General features: G+C 40.3%; 1 protein-coding gene across 1 annotated transcript in view; it reads right to left on the reverse strand.

The window, feature by feature from the left end:
• Positions 1–2,509: 2,509 nt before the first annotated feature.
• Positions 2,510–22,537, reverse strand: part of LOC126473766 (uncharacterized) — a 397,370-nt gene continuing 377,342 nt past the window's right edge. The window contains exon 13 of the mRNA XM_050101025.1: positions 2,510–3,088. The gene's annotated coding sequence lies outside the window, so the exon portion shown is untranslated. The remainder of the gene's footprint in view (positions 3,089–22,537) is intronic.

The following is a 22,537-nucleotide window of genomic DNA, read 5'->3' on the forward strand; positions in this document are numbered from 1 at the left end:
ATTTGTTCCAAAGTGCACCACAATTTACAGATGGTTCCAGGCTGTTGGAATAGCGTCTTCAACATGTTGAATGAGGCCCCCAAGCATACACACTGAGTGTACTTGGTGTCCTTCCCTATCCCTTGCTGCCATTTCCCTTAGGGGTACCATCATTCGCCATACTTTTGTACTGCCGACAATTAATAGGCCCATACCATTTTGTGTTTGCCTCCTCTTGGCACAGCACAGATCAAGTTTCCCCAAAAAGGGTGAAATGAGTCCTGCTGGCTCAGTCTCAGCGACAGACAGCATCTCTGTTGTCAACCTGATGTTGTGGTACACTGAGTTCAGATCTGATGCCACCCACCCAAGAACACTTCGAAGTAATATGCCCAAAATCACACAGACAGAAACATCATTTCAGCAACAGCACAGTGGGTCTCTGACTGAGCTGAGTGAGAGGGCACTGCTCTAAGAATGTGTCCAAAATGCACAACACTTTTTAGTCACTATTGAAAACAGTGAAGTTTTTTGCAACTTTTATCCACTAACATCATAACATCATGTTTAGCAATTAACATTTCAGTTGTTCTTGCTTTTTACAATACTGGAATGGTTTCATGAAGTTTATGTAAGATTATTAGAAACATATTCATTACCTTTCAAAATGTCTCTTGCAGCAGTGAGCCAATTTGTTAAGTTGTTTAGAGTGGAGAGGGAGTGCGGGTTGTGCTAGAGACTGGCTATCACCAGAGAAGCAACTGTTTTTGATGACAGAAGATTTTTATAGTTTGAACTGATTGTAAGACACTGTCATATGACATTATATGGTTAATCTGTTACTTCAGTTCAAGGACATGATCTTGATGAAATAAGCACATTGGTTAGACTGGTATGTATGCGATATAACTGGGGAGTTAGGCTTCAACTGAAGATCAGTTCACCTAAAATTCCTGTAGAATAATGGAAGATACAGGATGGAGTAACAACCCCAGTTCCCAACCCTTTACCTCGTGGCTCATATCCCTTCAACAGACCAAGATGCAAGACATACCAGCTCCATACATCATTCCACTACCACCTACTCTAGTTTGGCTACAGGCACCACTTACCCCACCAGAGGCAGGGCTACCGTGAAAGCAGCCATGTGATCTACAAACAAACTGCAACCATTGTGCTGCTTTCTATGTGGACATGACAACTAGCAAGCTGTCTGTTCACATGAGTGGCCACGTACAAACTGTGGCTAAGAAACAGCAGAACCACCCAGTTGCTAAAAATGCTGCCCAACACAATGACTGCTTTAAGTTCTGTGCCATCTGGCCTTACTATCAACACCAGCTATTCAAATTCGGGCAAGTGGGAACTCTCTCAGCAATAGATCCTACATTCCCGTAACTCTTGACCTCAACCTTCACTAGTCCCTGTCCTCTACCTACCTATCCCCATCACTGCTTGCACTCCAGCACTACACAGCCTTTTGTTCTGCCAATGCATCCATTAGTCTTTTCCCTTCTTTACTTCTCTCCGTTTCTGCCTACTTCCTCTCCTCCTCCAAATCTGCCAACTGTACCAAGCAGCCATACACTGTCCCCATCACATCCCGGCATGCACTCACAGGCAGCAGTATAACTTCCCCCACCCCTACTTTGCTGCTACACTCATCTCTCCCCCTCCCGCCATCATGCCACCTCCTTAACCCCACCACCCATGCCAGATTGCTGCATCTATCAAGTGCAGCTGCAGACCACAGTCATGCCACAGTGGTCACGTGTGTGTGTGTGTGTGTGTGTGTGTGTGTGTGTGTGTGTGTGTGTGTGTGTGTGTGTGCGCGTGTGTGTGAGTTGTGTGTGTATGTTTTCTATTTCAGAAAAAAAGCCTTTTGGCCAAAAGCTTAAATGTATAGCACTCGTTGTACCTGTCTGCAACTTAATGTCTCCTTAATATGTTTCATAATATTGGTGTTATACCTTTAGAATATATGTTGCTGGTAGTATGCCACGTTGATGATTCAATTTTTGGGCAGAAAAAAATTGTAGAGAGTGTGCAGATTCAGTTGTGAATATTGTAAGAGTAAATTATTTATACACTTTTTAGTGGAGATCCTGAGTCAAAGATAGGCACAACATAAAGACTCTCACAATTATAGATTTCGTCCAGAAAGGCCTCTGCCAACAATAGACACACATAGGCACACGCACACACATTCACGCAAATGCAATTCACACACGCTACTGCTGTCTTAGGCAACTGAAACCACTCTCACTTGTTACATTCCATCCTGGATTTTCCATTGTTTGATTATTTAAACACTTCTTTTAAAGTGATATGTGCTTTTCAACAGTAGATTAGTTGTATAGATTTCTATATTATGTTATAACTTGCATTGTAAAGTATTGAAAACTGGCATGGGATGTAATTCTCTTTAGCAGATTATGTTCTTAATGAAGTGGAGAAAAATTACACTTTCAAATTATAATTTTTATTTCAGTGCATTTTAATACTAATTTTATACATGTTTTATGCACACTGTGAACGCACACACAACGGACATTATGTACACTGACAAGTCATAATAATGAATAGTGCAATTTGTTTGGATCATAACTTGACAATATCTTTACATCAAAACTGCTTTAGAAGACTGGTCTATTTCATGTGGAAGTATAGTCATTAATTTTATTACACATTGTACTAAATGTAATAATACACTGGAGAGAAGGTAACCAGTAGTAACAAGTGTCACCTTTTTTTTTTTTTTCAGTAGTAACAAGTGTCACTTTTTTTTTTTTACAAATGTTTTGTTCATTGAACACTGCACACTGTACGGAAATCAGTATCACAAGATTTACTGCAATAAAACTTTAAATAATGAAGCAAGTTAAACTATCATTAAAAACATCATTCATCATGAAGGTATGTTTTGATGAGGTTCTTTATGATAAATCAGTCCTTATAATACATATTAATACAGATAGGACATACAAATTCAATGTTAAATAATGGCATGAGATGAACTTCCAAGCCAGATAAGTCCCAAGAACAGCATCCAACTGAAGTGGTAACTTGCATAAGAAACAGTGTATTCTGTGTGTTGTCAGTACCTAACCTGTGAAACCAATAAATTATAAACTAGAATTAGAAAGTAATTATGCTGTCTCAAGAGGAAATCCAAATCTTTCTAGCTATGTACACGCTGCAATTCATGCAGATTTATTAATTCCAAGGTGTGCTTCTGGTTTCCATCCATCCTTAATTGGTGTTATACATTTATATTTCATATATTATTATGTTTATGTCATCTACAATTTGAAGACTGTAACTGCCTTTTGTATAATAACAATTCATGTACCTATCACTTTCACAGCAATTGCCACCAGTATTCACTGCACCAGTATGCCAATGGATCTAAAATTTTGTATTACATGTATAGACAAAAATCAGAAACAAGGCATTACAAGACACACAATAAAAATAAAAGTACCTAAATCTAAATTATATGTGAATATGACATGGGAAATGTGACACATGGTACATAGTATTAACATCTTTGACCTGCTGTAACAACATACATTGTTTGTTTGCCCAAAGTGTTTCTTCTTCTTCAACATTTTCTTTCTCGTACTTTATTCCTTATATGGCTCAAATTGAACAACAGTGGTGCAACCCTGCATTACAGCCTTCTTAATGTGAACTTATGTTTCTTGATCCTCCACTTTTATTATTCCTAATTGGATTTTGTAGATGTTGTAGATTATTTGTCTGTCTTTTTACTCTATCCCAATCTTCATAGGATTGACACCTTACACTGCCCTCATTGTTGAAGTCAGTTTGAAGGTCCATATATGCTAGGAAGCATTCTCAAATCTGCAATTCATAACTAAGCCCAACATCAGAATTGCTTATCTAGTTTGTATTCCCCTCCTGAAACTAAACTGATCATCCAGAATGCCGTTGATGTTTCATTCTACTTTCTTTAGAAATATGATGGTAAGTCACTCAGTTCATAGATTTTTGACACCAGCTTAAATAGCTCCCTAGTTCCTACACTTCCCACAGATTACAGTAACTGTGAATGTATATCATCAAATCCTGGTGACTTGTTCAACCTTAGGTCATTCAGTGCTCTGTCAAACTCAGAACACATTCCAGAATGAGATTTTCACTCTGCAGTGGAGTGTGCGCTGATATTAAACTTCCTGGCAGATTAAAACTGTGTGCCGGACCGAGACTCAAACTCGGGAACTTTACCTTTTGCAGGCAAGTGCTCTACCAAATGAGCTACACAAGCATGACTCGCACCCCATCCTCACAGCTTTACTTCTGCCAGTACCTCGCCCCCTACCTTCCAAACTGAACAGAAGCTCTCCTGCAAACCTTGGAGAACTAGCACTCCTGAAAGAAAGTATATTGCGGAGACATGGCTTAGACACAGGCTGGGGGATGTTTCCAGAATGAGACTTTCACTCTGCAGCGGAGTGTGCGCTGATATGAAACTTCCTGGTAGATTAAAACTGTGTGCCGGACCGAGACTCGAACTCGGGACCTTTGCCTTTCGCAGGCAAGTGCTCTACCAACTGAGCTACCCAAGCACGACTCACGCCCCATCCTCACAGCTTTACTTCTGCCAGTACCTCGCCTCCTACCTTCTAAACTGAACAGAAGCTCTCCTGCGAACCTTGCAGAACTAGCACTCGTATAAAATAAACAGCAAGCTAAGCAGAGGAAAAATTCACGATCCCAGCAAGAAAATAACCTAGATTCCAAGCTAGCAGTCCACTCCCATGATGAAGCTGATATCTATGAGATAATTACTAATCAAATAAGTGATCGATGGGGATCTGGTGCAACTGTGCTTTTTAATGCTTTGAAGTGGGCCATTACTGTAGGATAACACTTGTATGTGCCAACAGAGAGATACTATGAAAGGTTTATTTCGTTATTCAGGGTGCATACACAGACAAGACAAAAAAATTCTTGCGTTTTTCACGAATTTCTCAGTTAAAAATACACTTTTTCCTGGGTGGAATCATACTATACCCCTGGTGAAAGTACATTTTTTCCTTGTTAATTGATGATCTACTTTCTCTCGGAGCTGTAAAACTTAATCAATCCTTTGAATTGTGAGGGTTTTATACACCATCATGGAACTCTCCTGCACTTTAGGAAATGAGACACAGCAAAAAACAAGATCTTTTGGAAAGATCTCTATGGGCAGCAAGATTTATACTGCATATTTTCTAGTTACGAAAGTATAAACAGGAATTCAACTAACTACAGCCGTAAGAATTCCACCAAATATGGCATGATGTCTTTCGAAGCACTGAAGTCAAGATTGCAATGTGCTTTTGTCAGCCAATCATTGGCTTTTGTCAGCCAATCATGAGATGATAACAGATATTCAGGGCATAGGACACATGATGTAGTCAGCCAATAGCAACATCATTGTTAAGTAGCATGAACAAACAAATAGGAAAATTTAATAGTTTAAATTAATGTATATAAAACATAGCTAAAAGAAAAGCTAAGCTTTCACATACAATATTGTTCTTGAAAAATATTTTGCTGCTTTTTTCCAATGCTGTGGTTAGGTGTGGTCCTAAGAACACAGCTTAAATTGCAGCACCTGGATATTTCTCACAAGCATGGTTATAAATTTCACTGTTGTGCACAGAACATTTTGTGGGTCATCTGGCTGAATACAAGTTCTGTCAAGCATTTCAATTTTTCCATAGAAAAGCCATTTATGTTCAAAATTGCTCAAGAACTAATCTTGCATTTTGAAGAATAATTATACTTTTGCCATTGTATTGCATAATTTGTAATCTATGAAAGAACTAAAATAAATATTAAAAACAAACCTTGAAACTTGGTCTTTTTTAGTGTTATGTTTCTATTTAAGATATATCAAATACAAATGTGCCTGTAAAATTTTATGTAATGGCATGGTTTTCTACTTTAGAAGAAGACCTTTCAGCATTAATCTTAAATGTATAGCCGTCTACCTTTTGTGCCTGTCTGTTACTCAACATCTCTGCATGGTGAGTAGCAACCTATCTTTTTCATAATTTGTAATTCCAGCCTCGATTTTCCATTGTTTGTTGCTATACAAGGAAATTGTGTCACATACCAACAGCACATCCATCCCCTACGTCTCACAATACTGCAGTGACTGAACATTTTGTATACACTGGCCATTCCATGGATGATGGAAACATTTAAAATATTAGACACAGCCTCATCCTGTAGGGATTCTGTGATCAATAAAACTGTGGAAATACAACTAGCAGATTACATAAACTCACTTTTTAAACTCAACAACACCTTTTATACTGACAATGTTTCCAAGAGGTTATAAATGAACAGATCCACTGCACACTAACCCAGCACATTGAAAGTAAGTAAGAGTAAAGTAAACTTATGGTGATGACTAATGTGAAGATAAAGGCACTATTGCTTATGGGTTTTAGGAGAGATTAACTTGGCTTCAAGTACCCTTTTTGTAAGTGGAGTATTATGTGAATATGAGGTGTGCTGGGAGTATTAATGTGAAGTGAGGGAGGGCTGTAATGGTAAATATGATAATTAATTTTGAGATATGCCTATTTTCTGCTGTTACCCCCCTCCCCCTCCCTCAGAGGGCAGCCAATGTTAGTCAGGTATTAAGTAAAGTTAGTGACGTATTACAAAATGCACAAGCATTAAAAGATACAGATAAAATGAGGGTGCTTGGATAGTGAGTTCCAGGATAAATAACAATTTTTCAGTATGTCTGAATAATTATTCTGGTCATGATGCTTATACTGAGTGATGCATCTAACCATTTCACTGCACTTAGTTTCAAGGATTGTCTGCAGTATAAGGAAACTCACCTTATGAACTTACATTTACTGTGTTGAATTTATTTCTAATGATGTTGCAGTAAGATTGATGATGGTGTTAAAATTTTGATTTTGAATTGAGATATTTTGTTTCTATCCAGAGGTTTTTTCTTAGTTAATTTTGTTTTAACATTGTGAGAAGGATTTCCCATATGTATATCTAACTTACCTGCCTTTTACATTGTGTATAGATTGCAAGTGACTGTAAACATTAATGATGTTGGTGAAAATGAACTCTTTTTTTCTGAGATACAGTATCAGAAGTATGGGGAGGTTGTGAAAATGAACTACATGTGTTCTGAGTTGTTGTTTTTCTCTAGCTAAGACTCTATATACACCAGCAAGAATGCAGACTTTTAGGTGTTCTAAGGTGCCCACCGTCATTTATCGTGCAGGTCCTTACCATTCTCATGCAGGCTGACCCAAAAGTCTGTTAACACTTGAAAATGCTCTAATTCACAGAGTAATGTTGGTAGAAAGGTAAAACTTGACACACATGCCTGAAGTAACAAGGGGTTTTATTGAAACCAAAAATGAGTGCAAAAACCAGCCAACAGATGGTGCTGGACAGCAACACATCAGTGACACTGGATAAGAACATCCACAAATGCAGAATTTGGGCTACTGAAAATCTTGGAACTGTTATGGAAACTGCATTGCATGATGAAAAAGTCAACATGTGGTATGGATTTACCGCATCAATCATGAGCAGACCTTTTTCTTCAAGGAAATGTGGGGTGCTGCTTCTCAAACTGTCATTGTGATGGGTGCAAGGTACACCAGTATATTACAGAATCGCATCATCCATAGCCTGGTTGATAAACACCTGCTGAAAGTTATGACTTTTATGCAGGATGGTGCTCCACCCCACACATCATTTGGTGATGATTATGTGCTGAACCACCCTTGCCATCATGCTTGGCCTCCCAGGCACCCAGACTTCAGTCCATGTGAATAATGGTTGTGGATTACCTGACTGCAAGTCTACCATGATCATCTTACCTCATTACAGGTACTAAAATTCAACATCTGAAAGCAGTTTCTCACCATACCTACTGATATGCCTTACAGTACTGTTCACAACATTGTCTCTCAACTACAGGTGTTGTTGATGAACGATGGCTGACATGTTCAGCATGTGCTATAAAGAACATCATCTTTGCTAAAAATCATTTGTTATGCTAATTATTCTTTTTGTATCATATGATGCATCATCTATTGGTCAGTTTGTGCTCTTTTTTTGTTTTCAATAAAACCCTATGTGCATAAATTTTTATCTCTCTCTGTTACTTTATTCCATTAGGTATTGAATTTTCAAATGTTAATGGACTTTTGGCTCGCTCTGTACATTAAGCAATTTACATTATACAGTCATGCTGCAGCATTTTAATTTCAGAACTGTATTTCTGTTGAAAAAGCCATGCTGTGGATGTTCTTTCCAGTTTTTATGTATTCTTGGGATTTGAAGGAATGGGTCAAATCTGCATCTTATGATTTCAAATTGTGATCATTAAGCTTTGTTGCCAAGCCAGCCACTCTCTATATGATATCTGTTCTGTTAACTTTTTATTTTCAATGCTCCATTATAACCCAAATTTTTAGTTAATCCTTGGTAACTAATGTTGCACTGCTGTGCAGGTGAGCTAAGTTTACTTCCTGTTTGGAAGCATTTATTTCCATTCTTTTCTTTCGAAGCATAAATGATAAGAGTTAAAGATGTCACAAAATTTCTGGCAGAATGTAAATAATTTAGGACTAAAGAGGGTCTACTCATCGAATTGCAGAGCTGTTAAATTGACAATAGGAACACGCAAAAGAGGAAGAAAACTTCACGTGCATGTGCTGCCGCTGCCCCCTGCCCCCCCTCCCCCCCAACTTTTCATGCACGCACACACACACACACACACACACACACACACACACACACACACACACACACAAATATGTGTAACTGCTTTGCTGGCTGGACAGGTTGAGTTGGGGTTTGTCATTTTGGATGGAGAGAGAGATGGGAGCCAAGAAGAGGAGATAGGGATAGGTAGCTAGTGGCTCAGAGGAATGCAGTAGGTTTGCAGGAGGGAGGGGTGGCAGGTGCATGGGTGTCACATGTGATGCACAAGTGCCAGAACTGGTGCAGTGTGGCACACAATGTAGGTTATGCGAAGATGCAGATTGGGATGGTGTGATAGAGCAGAGTAAGAGGAACTGTTGGCTGAAGGTTGTGGAGGCAGTGGATTAATGGAAATTGGGGCTAGGAGGATTAGGGGAGCAAACAATGTGTTACATGGATAACTCCCATCTGTGTAGTTCAGAAAAGCTGGTGGTGGAGGGAAGGATTCAGATGGCCCTCGTTGTGTAGTAGCCATAGAAGTCTACCATGTTGTGCTTAACAGCATGTTATGCTACTTGGTGGTCAACTTTGTTCTTGGTCACAGTGTAGCAGTGGCCATTCATTCTGGTGAACAGCTGGTTGGTTGCGTATCTACATAAAAAGCTGTGCAGTCATTATAGTAGAGTTGGAATATGACATGGTTGCTTTCACAGGTGGCCCTGCCTCTGATGTTGTAAGATAAGCCTGTAACAGGACTGGACTAGGAAGTGCTGGGTGGGTGGAGTGGGCAGGCCTTGCATCTGGGGCTTCCACAGGGATATGATCCATGTGGCAAGGATCTTGGATAGGATGTCACCCATTTCTGGGCATGATGATAACAAGCAAAGCCTTCAAAAGGATATAGTTCAGTTGTTCGCAGGTGGTATCAGGTGATGAGTGGGGTGCTCCTTTGTACTGTTTACACACCATTACTTGGCATCTCAGTACTCAGTGGAAAACAGCTGACTTTTTGCCGCTTCAGAATGTTTACAGTCGCTGCCAACATTAGCTTCATAATAGTATTGTGCAACTTAATGGTAAGCAATGGTTGTGAATATAGTGTTGATCCACATGCTGTGTTAATATTATTTACAGAAAGAGGCTGTACCTGGTCTTTGTAGAGACTCGCCATCAACTACTGTGACACTTTAACTAACTACACTTTCATTCCTTTTATAGTCTGTAAGCTGGCTGCTCTGGGAGGAGGAAGTGGGCCTCCTTCAGCAGCCAATGCACTATGCACTGTTTGCAAGCTTCCAATCCTAGCATCCTCCATTCGCTCATGGGCCAAGTAAAAGTGTGCGACCAGTAGCTGATTCTTGGTGGGAGGATTTGGGGGGGGGGGGGGGAATATGACAATGGAAAACAGTTTTTGAACTAAGTTTGAGGGCTAGTGACCTTCAGCATACTGGGCAAGCCACTGCCACTGCAGATACTGGGAGTGATTTTTTGTTGTGGAAGGGATGAGAGCTGTCAAAATCCAGGTGGTTGGTGGATCTATCAAAATGCACATGTTTAGTGGGTTTATTATGGACAGAGGTGTAGATGGCACCATCAGAGAAGTGGAGATCAACACTGAGAAAGGTGACATGTTAGTCTGAGGGCCACATGAAGCAGTTGGGACAGAAGGTGTTGAGGCTGTGCAGGATTGAGGGCAGGGTGTCTTGTCACTGAGTCCAGATCATGAAGACAGTGTCAATGATTCTGAACCAGGCAACAGGTTTTGTATGCTAGGAACATTGCTTGTAGATAGCCCATAAAAAGGTGAAATTAGAATGGTGCCAAGCAGGTGCCTATGGCTGTACTACAGGTTTGTTTGTGTGCCCTCCCCTAATAGGAGAAGTAATTATGTGTCAGAATATAGTAGGTAAAAAATATGAGGAATCAGGTAGTGGGTTTAGGATCTGAAGAATGTTGGGAGATGTAGTGCTCAACAGTGGGAAGGTCAGAGGCATGATGGGTGCAGGTATCTAGAGAGGTGATGAGTAGAAATCCAGAAGGTAAAGAGCTGGGGATGGTGGGGAACCTGTGAAAGAAATAATTAGTATTTTGTTGTGGGAGGCCAGGTTTCTGGCAGGCATGTGGAAATGTTGGTCAACAAGAGCATAAATTCTTTCAGTAAGAGCACAAAAAAATACTCTCACAGCAACTAACCACTTCATCTCATCTCCAAATCCACTGCCCCTCCTAATGCATTGCTCCTGTCAGAATATTGGGTCTTCATTTTTCTTTGCCTTGTGTGACAACTTACACATGTTCAAATATCCTCATGTCAAAGAACTATCCTACTACTCTCAGCACAATTTCTTCCATCCTTTCCTGTCCTCAAGCTTGTGCTTTGTTAACCAGTTCCCTGTACTATCACTTAATGCCTTCATTCATCCGTTTCCCATGTCATTTCACATTTTCCTAGCACTAACCTAACCCAAATGGGTACCTGCTCCATCCCTCTTCATAACCAAACCCCTGACCCACATCCTTTCCTTAAGTGCTGCCTAAGCCATGGAATATTTCCCTTCTCCTACCCCCTCCCCTTTCCCAATGATCCAACCATAAAAATAAAAATTCCTTGAAATGTATTCACAGTTGTGAATATTGACTACCGCCAGCTGTATAATGGAATGATGACAATGTAAATTTGTGCCTGATGAGGACTCAGACCCAGATTTCCCATTTATCGTGAGCGGTCGCCTTACCATTTGGCTATGTGAGTGCAACTCACAGCAAGAGCCAAACTTCCACATGTGTCTACAACCTGTGCTTGTAAATCCATTGCGTATGTTCCCCTGTACGGTAATAACCATAATGGATGTGTGAGTGCAGGTTGTAGATGTATGGCTGATGACATATGGAAGCTTGGGTCAGGCCATGAGTCGTGCTCAGATAGCTGCATGGTAAAGCAACCAATCACAATAAGCAGAAAATCTGGGTTTGAGTCCCAATCCACCACCAATTTTCATTGTCATCAGCCCATTACACAGCTGATGGTAGTTCATATTCACAACCGCAAATACATTTCATATGTCTCATAATGCCTGCAGTTACCACCAGCATTCTAGACCTCATCCTTACTTTCACAGTGACCGTCATCTTCTCAGGTTCCTCCTATCCATACCTCTCACAAACCTGGTACAGCTGAAACACATCTACATGGCACAGTCACCCCAGAGCCACCTCTTCTGCCTCTGCAATATATTGTTATTGTGCAATCCTGATTAGATACACCTAGGGTTGCCATCCATCCTGATATATCGGGATCATCACCATTATGGACCTTCTTGTCCCAATATCTCAGCAAGACCCATTTTTGTCCCAATTTTGCAAAATACTGTTGTGATCTTGGCTTAAGCACTGAAGTAATGCCATCTGTTCATGCAATATGTAAATGCATCTTCGGCTAGTTTTATTTATGTCATCGAGGTTATGCTGACAAGGTTGTCCCACAGATGGTGTTGCATGTTGTGTATCCTATATTGATGATGCAAGCACCTTCTAGTCTTGTGCCATCATTTGAGAAAATACCAGACCTGTCCAGTAGTATGGGGCTGGAACTATTTAAGCAGTGCCAAGTGGAAGAATCGGGCAATTCCCATTTGAATAGTGATGTGAAGAGACAATTCTTTCTAAACATTATACAAACACTGAGTGCAAGTTAGCAATGTTTGAAGTGTTTACTGCAGGTATATAGCCAACAAAGTGCATGGTGACATGTACTTTAATGACTAAAGTGCTATTGTTGACCATTTACTGTCTAATAAACTTATCCAATCATACTTACGAAAATGGCTAAGGATGGAAAGAGGAAGTGTCAGTGTTTGGATGACTGCACAAAAGAGTGGTCCTCTCTCAAGAAAGACATATGGATCAGGAAGCATTGTGTGAGATTTGTAGCTGTTTCACCTCAGTAACTTGCAGGGGTAAGGCAGATGTGAGGCATCAAATTTCTATGAAGAATCAAACAAATAGACTCACAATAGCATCGACATCAAAGTCTATTTCTACATTCATGATTAAAGGAGATACTCAGGAAGAATTACTCATTGCTCCTGCAGAACTAACAACGGCTTATAAAGTTGTTGAGCATCATCAATCCTTCTGTTCTCCTGACTGTACTGTAAAACTGAATTTTGCACTGTATCCTGTCTCCAAAGTCACTGCAAAGCAGTCTACAGTGAGTATCAAAGCTACAGTGAGTGTTAAAAATATTCTCACACCACAGTCTCTGTCTGAATGCATAAAACAATTGCAAAAAGTTTCATTTTATGGCATTGGCACTCTTGCCTCAAACTACAAGGCTGGAAAGATGTTTCCTTTAGTTGTTTAGCACTTTAGTGAAACTGATGGAATCAGTAGAAGCTGCTGAAGTTTGATTCGCTGAATAACGAAACACTGGAGACAAATGCAAAGTTTTGTCTAGACACTTTAACACAACTGCAAATTCCATTAGATAAATTAATCTCTTTTTGTGGAGATAATACCAATACCAACTTCAGAGGGCTTCATTGACACAGCCAGCAGAATGTGTTTCACCAAATTTAAGAAGAAGTGGGGAAAATGTAGAAGGAATAGGATTCCCTGCCCATATTCTCCACAATACTACATAATATACTGCTGGGGTCTTAACTGTTGATATTGAACACAGAACTGCTGAAGTGTCTTAACAAATCTCTGTTTGCAATGTGAATTTTGACAGACATAGGGAATATAAAAATGAAAAAGCTGGCATACTATGCTTTCTTTCATTCCATAATGTCATATGGGATTATTTTTTGGGGTAATTCATCAAGCCAAGCTAAAGTTTTCTGGGCACAAATTCGTGCAATAAGAGTTATATGTGGTGTGAACTCAAGAACATCCTGCAGAAGCCTGTTTAGGGAACTAGGGATACTAACTACTGCTTCCCAATATATTATTCCTTAATGAAATTTGTCATTAAAAATATATCACTTTTTCAAACCAACAGCTCAATTCATGGTATCAATACTAGAAATAAGAATAATCTTCACAAGGATTTAAAGTCACTTAGTCGTGTACAAAAAGGTGTGCATTATTCAGGAACACACATTTTCAATAACTTGCCAGCAGCCATAAAAAGCTTAACAACCAATGAAATTCAGTTTAAGAGAAGCCTAAAGGATTTATTGGTGGCCAACTACTTCTACTCCATTGATGAATTTCTCAGTAAAACCAACTGATTTGTATATATATAAAACAAAGATGATGTGACTTACCAAACGAAAGTGCTGGCAGGTCGATAGACACACAAACAAACACAAACATACACACAAAATTCTAGCTTTCCCAACCAACGGTTGCTTCGTCAGGAAAGAGGGAAGGAAAGATGAAAGGATGTGGGTTTTAAGGGAGAGGGTAAGGAGTCATCCCAATCCCGGGAGCGGAATGACTTACCTTCCACCTCTTTCCGCTCCCAGGATTGGGATGACTCCTTACCCTCTCCCTTAAAACCCACATCCTTTCGTCTTTCCTTCCCTCTTTCCTGATGAAGGAACCGTTGGTTGCGAAAGCTAGAATTTTGTGTGTATGTTTGTGTTTGTTTGTGTGTCTATCGACCTGCCAGCGCTTTTGTTTGGTAAGTCACATCATCTTTGTTTTTAGATATATTTTTCCCACGTGGAATGTTTCCCTCTATTATATACATATATATGTCTTTAAATCTGTCTGCTTGTGTCTGTATGTGTGGATGGATATGTGTGTGTGTGTGCGAGTGTATACCTGTCCTTTTTTCCCCCTAAGGTAAGTCTTTCCGCTCCCGGGATTGGAATGACTCCTTACCCTCTCCTTTAAAACTCACATCCTTTCGTCTTTCCCTCTCCTTCCCTCTTTCCTGATAAGGCAACCGTTGGTTGCGAAAGCTAGAATTTTGTGTGTATGTTTGTGTTTGTTTGTGTGTCTATCGACCTGCCAGCGCTTTCGTTTGGTAAGTCACCTCATCTTTGTTTTTATATATATTTTTTCCCACGTGGAATGTTTCCCTCTATTATATTGAAATCATATTTAAAGACAAAGCTTTGTCTTTAAATATGTCTGCTTGTGTCTGTATATGTGTGGATGGATATGTGTGTGTGTGCGAGTGTATACCCGTCCTTTTTTCCCCCTAAAGTAAGTCTTTCCGCTCCCGGGATTGGAATGACTCCTTACCCTCTCCCTTAAAACCCACTTCCTTTCGTCTTTCCCTCTCCTTCGCTCTTTCCTGATGAGGCAACAGTTTGTTGCGAAAGCTTGAATTTTGCGTGTATGTTTGTGTTTGTTTGTGTGTCTGTCGACCTGCCAGCACTTTCATTTGGTAAGTCACATCATCTTTGTTTTTAGATATATATTTCCTACGTGGAATGTTTCCCTCTATTATAACCATATATATATATATATATATATAAGTACAATATAACTTCTGCGCAATTTCAGTGCAGTAATGTGTTCATTGTAAATAAGTATTATAGTAGTTATATTACATGTTTATTACCGTATAAATAAATAAAAAACTTTTTTATTTTAAATTCAGTGCATTAGTATTTGTAAAATGACTTTCATATAGTGTTCATTAAAAAATGACGATCATTCCACTTGGGACCTGTGGAATGGTACATTAGCTTATTTGTTTTAGTTGTAAATATTTTTCATGTATTGTTGTTTTTCTGACATGTTCCACATCCTGGAGGACCTCCTCACTATGGATCAATTGGAATGAAAGTAAATCTAATCTAATCTAATCTAATCTGAAATAGTCGTCATGAAAATATTTAATTATTTTTCAGTATACAAGATAAGGGCAGAGAAACTGAAAGAATTCTGATTTCACACTGCTGTTAGTCACCTGACCCTTCTTTCTCACTTAAAAACAAAATTGTTGTCATTAAAGCCTGCAGTTGAGAGAATTCTTAAGCTTTGGATTTCATTGAAACATTTTTTTATACCAAAGACAGGCCATCTAAAATAATTTCAGATATTTTCAGTAGTCCAGTCAGGGAAATTTACTTCATATTTCTGCAGTCAAACGTGGCTCTGTTTGAAAGAAAGACTGCCCATTTTATTGGCATGCAAACGAAGATGAATTTGAACAAATTAAAGAATGAGAATCCAATCAAAAAACAATTGATTTAATTATGAAATTTGAGGATGAGGTAATGGCTTTCTATAGCATAATATTTGATTACTTAGAGAAATGACCTATTTCTTTTAATAAATATCAAGTATTTGATTGGATGACACTACCCCAGATTGTATGATGATTGGAAACACTATTAAATTCCTGACTAAAAATGGTGTGAAGATTTCAGGTGACAATTGTTTTCAGAAAGATATGCATCTGAGGAGCTTTTTAGAAACTAAGCATGACTCAGAAAAATGGAAGTCCAAACATTCTATGGAAGAAAGGTGGCTTTACTTTCTTAAGGAAACTGAAAAATCTCAACTGCAAAAATCAACTACTAAAATTAGGCAAATATTTGGTTTCTGTTCAAACACACAATGCCACTATGGAAAGAAGATTTTTGCTGTTGTTCAAGTAGACTGATGAAAGAAATTTACAGCTACAAGGGACTGTGGAATCACTCTTACAGTGCCAGCTTAACTACAAGCTGACGCATATGGAGTTTATAAGTAAGTAAAAGGGAAAAAAAGGCTTGCTGAAACAGGTGAAATCTTCCAAAAAATATGGTGTACCAACAACTTCTGCCACAACAAATTCCATGTAACTGCATTCTAAATAAAAAGTAATTATATTAAATAGTTTTTTTACTTCATTTCTATACCTTGATCTCAGAGTGTCCTGATGAGATCCCACAGAGATATGACAGCATTAGATACACCAGCTCTCCAAAATAGAAACTCTTTCCCTCCAACACCTGAAAGAGCATTCCAGACCCACTTCCATAAACTGTCCAACCTATTGACACCCTACACCTGCTCCTGAGCACCACTATCCATCAGCACCTACCCTACCCTACCCCACCCTACACACAGGCAACCATCTCATCACCCCCTGATAGCATAGCACACAGACTCTTTCCTAGCTGACCACCTCAATTTACCACTTTGTCCAACATCCCCCCCCCCCCCCTCCCCCTCACCCCTCCAACACTCCGCGACATCCAAAACCTAAAAAAAAAACTGAAAACACTGTTGTTAACCTTTCCATGAAAGATGTCGATCCCACAGAAATTTCAGTTCTCTCCCGAGTTCTCAGTTTCAGCTGCAGACCCAAGTTTAACTGTGTTGGATTTGCTAAAGATGTACTCTCCTTCTCCTGATCCCTGCAGTGGAAACACTTCTTTGCTACTAATCCCTCCAGTTAAAGCCAATATAATCCCAGAACTGAACCTTGCCTGTCCCAGTTCATAACATGAGCCAATGTGATCCTGCCCCTACCACCTAACTATCCCAGGCCACCTTCTGGGAATTCTTTACCTCCAACTTGGCCTCACCATCCTTCCCCAGGTCCCTTACTACTAACACTAACCTTTCAGCAGAAAAAAGGACAATCATACACAACCTCAAAACAGATCCTGATCTAATCATTCTCCCTGCAGGAAAAGGCTCCACGTCTGTTGTGTTGAGTCACAGTGACTATCCAACAGAAGGTCTCCACCAACTCTGTGACTCATATACTCACATGCCTACAAGGTCTGCCAGAATGATCCCATCCCAGATGTCTAACATAACCTCCAATTCCCACTGAAAGCATTAGGCCCTTCCCAGAACCTCTAACCTGAGTCCACCTTCCTCTTCATCCCAACAACTCCCTGCATATCTACTCTACATGGTCTCCAAAATCCACAAATCCAACAATCCTGGGTTCACCGTTGTATGTGGTTCCATCACCCACTCTCCACTATCCCCATTCCTTTACCTCCTGGATCACTGTGTATATTACCAACATTCTTTATGCCATAGCCTTGTCACTATCGAAAACTACCTCTCCCAAAGTCTTTCATCCTTCAAACCAAATATGTTATTCCTCATACATCTTACCGACTGTAGCCTAAAACACAACTACCTCTCCTTTGAGAGAAAGGTATATAAATAAATCTGACAAATCTATGACACAACTATGGGCACCTACAAGGCACCCTCCTAGTTCACCTTTTTTATGAGCCATGTAGAGAAAACCTTCTTAGCTTCCCAAAATCCCAAACCTTTGTCTGGTTCAGAGTCATTGATAGTATCTTCATGATCTAGGTTCAGGGCCAAAACATCCCATTTCATTCCTCCCACAACCTCAACACATTCTCTTCAACTTGCTTAATTTGACCACTCGTGGATGGGCAGTGGCAGGAATTCCCATGGCCAGTATGCTGAAGGTCTCATGAGGCCTTCACAGGGGTGTCACTAAACCCCATGCATAGTCTGAAAACAGATTTCCCTTGCCATATCCTAACACACCCCTAATCCTCCCACCACCCCGAAGAATCAGCAACAAAAAAGTGCTCCCTTGTCAGTCAATATGACCGTGGACTGAAACAACTGAACCATACCTTTCGCCAAGACTTTGATTATCTGTCATCGTGTCTGGAAATGCAAGAAATCACACCCAAAATTCTTTTAGATTCTCCTAAAGTGGTCTCCTAAATAACATCATGGTCCATCCCTTTGCCCCTTGCCACAGGGATCATGCAAGACGCATTAGCCCATGTACTGCCACCCCTTCCCCTTGCATCTCTACCCAGTGAACTTGCTGCCTCCCTCCAAGCCACTAGTTACCCACACCCACCCCCTCTTCCTGCCTCTTGCCTCTATCCTCCTCTACCCACCTACACACACCACCCCATACTAAACTAACCCATCATAGTCCACCTGCTGAAGTGTAATCCCAGCATTGTATATTTAGCCGGCACAATGTAGTAGGTGTGTGTGTGTGTGTGTGTGTGTGTGAGAGAGAGAGAGAGAGAGAGAGAGAGAGAGAGAGAGAGAGAGAGGGAGAGAGAGAGAGAGAGAGAGAGAGAGAATCTGTCCCCACACTCTTGCTTTAACTACTGTAATTTCATGTCAGTTCTGAGCTGCTATATTCTTTGTACACCCTGCTTTCCTTTGTACCTAAATTTTTGTCTTCTTGGTATGACACTTGCAACTTCCATGCAGGCAGCAAATTCTTAACATAACTGACCAATGTTCTGGAACCTTGTGTTCGATGGCATTCAAAATAGAGATTCATTATCTCATACCGTTTCGATGTTACAAATCCAAACAAAATCTGTGATCGCCACAGGGAACTACACTTTTATAATATGTGTTTCCCCTTGAACCCATTATTCTTTGTCATTTTTTTTCGAGTACACATGTGTGAACTGATGTCAGTGTTTGATTCTTTATTGTACAAAAATCAAGATCCTTTAACTCATATACAAAATTGGTGTCAGTCTGTGCTAATTATTAACAGAGTTTGATCTTCTGTTAAGTAAGATTGTCATGCTCTGTCTTATGCATTGCCAGTGCTATGAATCTGGTACATGCCACCAGCTGTGCATTAAATTCTTCGAGGTCATTTTGGCAGGTGTGCACATGTAAGCGATTCCTGGGTAAACCACCCTCCACTCTCTCCAAATCCATTCATATGCCTTACCTCTCCTCTTTTCCTATTGACCCCCTCCTGCAATACCACTCTACCTCCCCTCTCCCCATACCCTGCAGAACTCTTCTACTATACTTTTAGTGAAGTCACACTAATTGTCTTCCCTGCCATGTGATTTCTTTCTGTCAGCTTGACATTTTTGTTAACACATGTGTACTGAGCTACATTTTAAACGTACACTGAAACCCCAAAGAAACTGGTATAGGCATGCATAATCAAATATAGAGATATGTTATCAGGCAGGATATGGTACTGTGGTCAGCAATGCCTGTAAAGGACAACAAGTATGTGGCGCAGTTGTTAGATCAGTTACCGCTGCCACGTTGGCAGGTTATGAGGATTTAAGTGAGTTTGAACGTGACATTATAGTCAGTGCATGAGCGATGGGACATGGTGTCTTCGAGGTAGCAATGAAGTGGGGATTTTTCCATATGACCATTTCACAAGTGTACCATGAATATCAGAAATCCAGTAAAACATCAAATTTCCAACATTGCTGCGACTGAAAAAAGGTCCTGCAAGAATGGGACCAGAAACAACTGAAGAGAATATTTCATCGTGATAGAAGTGCAATCCTTCCGCAAATTGCTGCAGATTTCAATGCTGGGCCATCAACAAGTGTCAGCATGTGAACCATTCAACGAAATATCATCGATATCAGCTTTCAGAGCCGAAGGCCCACTCATGTACCCTTGATGACGGTGCAACACAAAGCTTTATGCCTCACCAGGGCCTGTTAACACTGGGATTAGACTGTTGATGACTGGAAACATGTTGCCTGGTTGGACGAGTCTCGTTTCAAATTGTATTGAGCAGATGCACGTGTACGGGTATGGAGACAACCTCATGAATCCATGTACCCTGCATGTCAGTAGGGGAATGTTCAAGCTGATGGAGGCTCTGTAATTGTGTGGGATGTGTGCAGTTGGAGTGCTATGGGTCCCTTGATACTTCTAGATATGACTCTGACAGGTGACACATGCGTAAGTATCCTGCCTGATCACCTCCATCCATTCATGTCCAACAGTCTTGGGAAATTCCAACGTGATAATATGATGTCTCACATGTCCCAAATTGCTACAGAGTTGCTCCAGAAACACTCTTCAGAGTTTAAACACTTCTGCTGGCCACCAAACATTATTGAGCATATCAGGGATGCCGTGCAACATGCTGTTCAGAAGAAATCTCCAACCCCCTCATACTCTTATGGATTTATGGACAGCCCTGCAGGACTCATGGTGACAATTCGCTCCAGCACTACTTAAGATGTTAGTCGAGTCCATGCCACTTAACTTGGTGTTGACTTAGTACTTATGTACTGCATTTTTAAAATGTGACTACGCCTATTCAGGCTGTTTTAGTTTTATTTCTAGACCATGCCCTCTTAGACAAATTATAGATACAGGTATATCTTCTGAAGAAGGCTCAATCATTTGGGCTGAAACCTAGGTAAAGATTGGTTTCATTACTGCAATTGAGGCTGATAGTTTCTTATATATTAGATTACCACGATTGCTGTCAGTGCTGCAATGTTGAAAGTACAACAATTTTCAAATGTTAGTGATGTGTTTTTTATGGATTTTGTGCATGAAATGTAAGACTGAAAAACTTTATCATAACTTTGTCTGTTACAAATTGCTCGCAGATTGGAACTGTCTCAAACAATTTTGTTATTAATAATCTTGAATTTCACTTGTGTGCATTCTACATCATTGATGTGTAACTACTGCAGTCCAAGTGTACAGTACTGAGTAGCTTTTACATTCTTTTATTTTAATCTTGTAATGCTTTCAAGATTTTAGAGTGATATAGATATACCTTTACTGCTCCTGTGATAATTGTGGAATCTGATGTAGACATGTTGAGTGAAGCTGTTGTGACTCGCCGATCTTTCAAACTGCCGCCGCGCAGTTACGCGCGTTCTCTACGTGCAGTGCTGTCTGCCAGCCATGCAGCAGCAGTGCCACCTAAGCGGCCAGCCAGCCAGAGCGGTTGCTAGACTCGGACTCAGTTATGATTTGAGTGTTAAAGTGTACGCATGTCTTACTCTGTTTACTTGACCTGTGACTTTCATGTATTGCGTCTTCCTTGAAATATATTTGTTCAACTTGAAGTTATAACAATTTGTAATGAGGTAGTGATTTTTCTTTTCTATAGTTGACCCACATGTTTCCATGGCTACTTTAGAGCAACTATTGCAAGGTCTCATAGAACAGCAAACTCTTCTCACAAATGCGATTCATGATTTCGTCGCGGCATCAAATGCGGGGCGTCTCTCGTCGTTGTCTCTACCTCCTTTTCCTCCTGATGACGAGACAGCAGAAGACTGGTCTGATTACAAAAAACGTCTTCAACAGCACTTCTTGGCATTTCATGTCATGGACGAACAAACATATAAGTCTCTGTTCCTTTCATGGATTTCACCTCAAATGTATCGGTTGTTGTCGCAATTGGCTCCTTTGAAAGATCCTGCGTCTTTGTTCTTTGCTGAAATGTGCACACTTCTGTCCGTCTATTTTCAAAAGCAAACGCATGTGGTAGCCTCTCGTGTTGCCTTTTATCTTGTCAAAAACAACCGAAATCAATCCTATCGCGCTTGGGCTGCTGAACTTCACGGCCTCAGTAGAAAGAGTCAATTTGTTACTGAAGTTCACAAAGAATCCTATGCCAATTCTATGGTACGGGATGCTATAATCCAATCGGTGCCCAACAAAGAAGTTAGTCAATGTGCTCTTCAGTTGCCAAATCCGACTCTAGATGAAGTCCTATCCATCGCTCAGTCTTTTGAAATTTCTTGCGCTGCTGGAGCGCAAATAGAGGCATGGGGCGATGTCGCGGAAATACAACCTCTGTGCGATGTTGACGAAGCGTGTGGCGTGTGCCCGCCGGCTGACGTGGCCACAGCACGCTCCCAAGTGCATCCTCGGCCTAACCGTAAACAAACCTCTAAGAAACTGCAGTAAAACCCACGGCAACTTCCTTCGTGTCCGCGGTGTTTTACGAAACATTCATGAGAAGATTGTCCACAACGTTGGGCCGTGTGTCACAAATGCAAAAAAAAGGGTCATGTGTCATCCGTTTGCAAATCTGACAACATACATGATGTTTATGAACATGACACTGGTTCTGCTTCTGTGTTGTAAGTCAATTGTACTTCTTCCCTTTCAGGGAAGTTATTCCTCACTGTCCAAATACTTGGTCGAGATGTTTGCATGCAGGTGG

Source organism: Schistocerca serialis, chromosome 4 (genome assembly GCF_023864345.2).
Source record: "Schistocerca serialis cubense isolate TAMUIC-IGC-003099 chromosome 4, iqSchSeri2.2, whole genome shotgun sequence".
Taxonomy (NCBI): Eukaryota; Metazoa; Arthropoda; class Insecta; order Orthoptera; family Acrididae; genus Schistocerca; species Schistocerca serialis.